The sequence below is a fragment of the Lolium rigidum genome, chromosome 2 (assembly GCF_022539505.1).
Source record: "Lolium rigidum isolate FL_2022 chromosome 2, APGP_CSIRO_Lrig_0.1, whole genome shotgun sequence".
Taxonomy (NCBI): domain Eukaryota; kingdom Viridiplantae; phylum Streptophyta; class Magnoliopsida; order Poales; family Poaceae; genus Lolium; species Lolium rigidum.
In genome coordinates, this window is record NC_061509.1 from 286,130,477 (window position 1) to 286,134,956 (window position 4,480).

Sequence of the window (4,480 nt, forward strand, 5' to 3'; positions counted from 1 at the left end):
TTGCGTGAAAATTAATGGCTACAACAAATCGGTGATGGTTTATCATTTTTTGCGTGAAAATTAATGGCTACAACAAATCGGTGATAGTTTATCATTTTTTGCGTGAAAATTAATGGCTACAACAAATCGGTGATGGTTTATTATTTTTTTCGTGAAAATTAATGGCTACAACAAATCGGTGATGGTTTATCATTTTTTGCGTGAAAAGTAATGCCTAAAAGAGTTTATAATTTTTAGCGCGTGAAAATGAATACAGAAAACCGCCCTTTAGCATACTTAGAGAGTGGAAGGTAACCGCCGACAGAGAGAGAGAGGGGTTATCCTGCCCGTTAGATCATACGATCAACGGTCGGCGGGTGATGGCGTGTATTTCACACGTTCGTTGGGCAACCCCAAGAGGAAGGTATGATGCGCACAGCAGCAAGTTTTCCCTCAGAAAGAAACCAAGGTTTATCGAACCAGGAGGAGCCAAGAAGCACGTTGAAGGTTGATGGCGGCGGGATGTAGTGCGGCGCAACACCGAGGATTCCGGCGCCAACGTGGAACCTGCACAACACAACCAAAGTACTTTGCCCCAACGAAACAGTGAGGTTGTCAATCTCACCGGCTTGCTGTAACAAAGGATTAACCGAATTGTGTGGAAGATGATTGTTTGCGAGAGAAAACGGTAAAAACAAGTATTGCGAGCAGATTTGTATTTCAGTATTAAAAGAATGGACCGGGGTCCACAGTTCACTAGAGGTGTCTCTCCCATAAGATAAAAGCATGTTGGGTGAACAAATTACGAGTCGGGCAATTGACAAATAGAGAGGGCATAACAATGCACATACATGTCATGATAAGTATAGTGAGATTTAATTGGGCATTACGACAAAGTACATAGACCGCCATCCAAGCTGCATCTATGCCTAAAAAGTCCACCTTCGGGTTATCATCCGAACCCCTTCCGGTATTAAGTTGCAAAGCAACGAGACAATTGCATTAAGTATGGTGCGTAATGTAATCAATAACTACATCCTCGGACATAGCATCAATGTTTTATCCCTAGTGGCAACAGCACAACACAACCTTAGAACTTGCTGTCACTGTCCCGGGTGTCAATGCGGGCATGAACCCACTATCGAGCATAAATACTCCCTCTTGGAGTTACTAGCATCAACTTGGCCGAGCCTCTACTAATAACGGAGAGCATGCAAGATCATAAACAACACATATGCAATAACTTGATAATTAACATAACATGGTATTCTCTATCCATCGGATCCCGACAAACACAACATAGAGTATTACGAGATAGATGATCTTGATCATGTTAGGCAGCTCACAAGATCCAACAATGAAGCACAATGAGGAGAAGACAACCATCTAGCTACTGCTATGGACCCATAGTCCAGGGGTGAACTACTCACTCATCACTTCGGAGACGACCATGGCGGTGTAGAGTCCTCCGGGAGATGAATCCCCTCTCCGGCGAGGGTGCGGAGGAGATCTCCGGAATCCCCCGAGATGGGATCGGCGGCGGCGGCGTCTCGGAAGGTTTTCCGTATCGTGGTTTTTCGCCTCGGGGGTTTCGCGACGGAGGCTTTAAGTAGGCGGAAGGGCGAGTCGGAGGGCCGACGAGGGGCCCACACCATAGGGCGGCGCGGGCCCTCCTTGGCCGCGCCGCCCTATGGTGTGGCCACCTCGTGGCCCCACTTCGTATGCTCTTCGGTCTTACTGGAAGGTTCGTGGCAAAATAGGCCCCCGGGACTTGATTTCGTCCAATTCCGAGAATATTTCGTTACTAGGATTTACGAAACCAAAAGCGAGCGAAAACGAAGCGGCACTTCGGCATCTTGTTAATAGGTTAGTTCCGAGAAAATGCACGAATATGATATAAAGTGTGCATAAAACATGTAGGTATCATCAATAATATGGCATGGAACATAAGAAATTATCGATACGTTGGAGACGTATCAAGCATCCCCAAGCTTAGTTACGCTCGTCCGAGCGAGGTAAAACGATAACAAAGATAATTTCTGAAGTGACATGCCATCATAACCTTGATCATACTATTTGTAAACATATGTAGTGAATGCAGCGATCAAAACAATGGTAATGACATGAGTAAACAAGTGAATCATAAAGCAAAGACTTTTCATGAATAGTACTTCAAGACAAGCATTAATAAGTCTTGCATAAGAGTTAACTCATAAAGCAATAAATCAAAGTAAAGGTATTGAAGCAACACAAAGGAAGATTAAGTTTCAGCGGTTGCTTTCAACTTGTAACATGTATATCTCATGGATAATTGTCAACATAGAGTAATATAACAAGTACAATATGCAAGTATGTAGGAATCAATGCACAGTTCACACAAGTGTTTGCTTCTTGAGGTGGAGAGAGATAGGTGAACTGACTCAACATAAAAGTAAAAGAATGGTCCTTCAAAGAGGAAAGCATCGATTGCTATATTTGTGCTAGAGCTTTTATTTTGAAAACATGAAACAATTTTGTCAACGGTAGTAATAAAGCATATGAGTTATGTAAATTATATCTTACAAGTTGCAAGTCTCATGCATAGTATACTAATAGTGCCCGCACCTTGTCCTAATTAGCTTGGACTACCGGATCTTTGCAATGCACATGTTTTAACCAAGTGTCACAATGGGGTACCTCCATGCCGCTGTACAAAGGTCTAAGGAGAAAGCTCGCATTTTGGATTTCTCGCTTTTGATTATTCTCAACTTAGACATCCATACCGGGACAACATGGACAACAGATAATGGACTCCTCTTTAATGCATAAGCATGTGGCAACAATTATTATTCTCATATGAGATTGAGGATATATGTCCAAAACTGAAACTTCCACCATGAATCATGGCTTTAGTTAGCGGCCCAATGCTCTTCTCTAACAATATGCATGCTCCAACCATGAAGGTGGTAGATCTCTCTTACTTCAGACAAGACGGACATGCATAGCAACTCACATGATATTCAACAAAGGATAGTTGATGGCGTCCCCAGAAACATGGTTATCGCACAACAAGCAACTTAATAAGAGATAAAGTGCATAAGTACATATTCAATACCACAATAGTTTTTAAGCTATTTGTCCCATGAGCTATATATTGCAAAGGTGAATGATGGAATTTTAAAGGTAGCACTCAAGCAATTTACTTTGGAATGGCGGATAAATACCATGTAGTAGGTAGGTATGGTGGACACAAATGGCATAGTGGTTGGCTCAAGGATTTTGGATGCATGAGAAGTATTCCCTCTCGATACAAGGTTTAGGCTAGTAAGGTTATTTGAAACAAACACAAGGATGAACGGTACAGCAAAACTCACATAAAAGACATATTGTAAACATCATAAGACTCTACACCGTCTTCCTTGTTGTTCAAAACTCAATACTAGATATTATCTAGACTCTAGAGAAAAAAAAAATATGCAAACCAAATTAGCAAGCTCTAAGTGTTTCTTCATTAATGGGTGCAAAGTATATGATGCAAGAGCTTAAACATGAGCACAACAATTGCCAAGTATCAAATTATCCAAGACATTTTAGAGTTACTACATGTAGTATTTTCCAATTCCAACCATATAACAATTTAACGAAGAAGAAACTTCGCCATGAATACTATGAGTAGAACCTAAGAACATACTTGTCCATATGCTACAGCGGAGCGTGTCTCTCTCCCATAAAGTGAATGCTAGGATCCATTTTATTCAAACAAAACAAAAACAAAAACAAACCGACGCTCCAAGCAAAGTGCATAAGATGTGACGGAATAAAAATATAGTTTCGGGGGAGGAACCCGATAATATTGTCGATGAAGAAGGGGATGCCTTGGGCATCCCCAAGCTTAGACGCTTGAGTCTTCTTAGAATATGCAGGGGTGAACCACCGGGGCATCCCCAAGCTTAGAGCTTTCACTCTCCTTGATCATATTGCATCATACTCCTCTCTTGATCCTTGAAAACTTCCCTCCACACCAAACTCGAAACAACTCATTAGAGGGTTAGTGCACAATAAAAATTAACATGTTCAGAGGTGACACAATCATTCTTAACACTTCTGGACATTGCATAAAGCTACTGGACATTAATGGATCAAAGAAATTCATCCAACATAGCAAAAGAGGCAATGCGAAATAAAAGGCAGAATCTGTCAAAACAGAACAGTCCGTAAAGATGGATTTTATTAGGCCACCAGACTTGCTCAAATGAAAATGCTCAAATTGAATGAAAGTTGCATACATATCTGAGGATCATGCACGTAAATTGGCTTAATTTTCTGAGCTACCTACAGGGAGGTAGACCCAGATTCGTGACAGCAAAGAAATCTGGAACTGCGCAGTAATCCAAATCTAGTACTTACTTTACTATCAAAGACTTTACTTGGCACAACAAAACATAAAACTAAGATAAGGAGACGTTGCTACAGTAGTAAACAACTTCCAAGACTCAAATATAAAACAAAAATACTGTAGTAA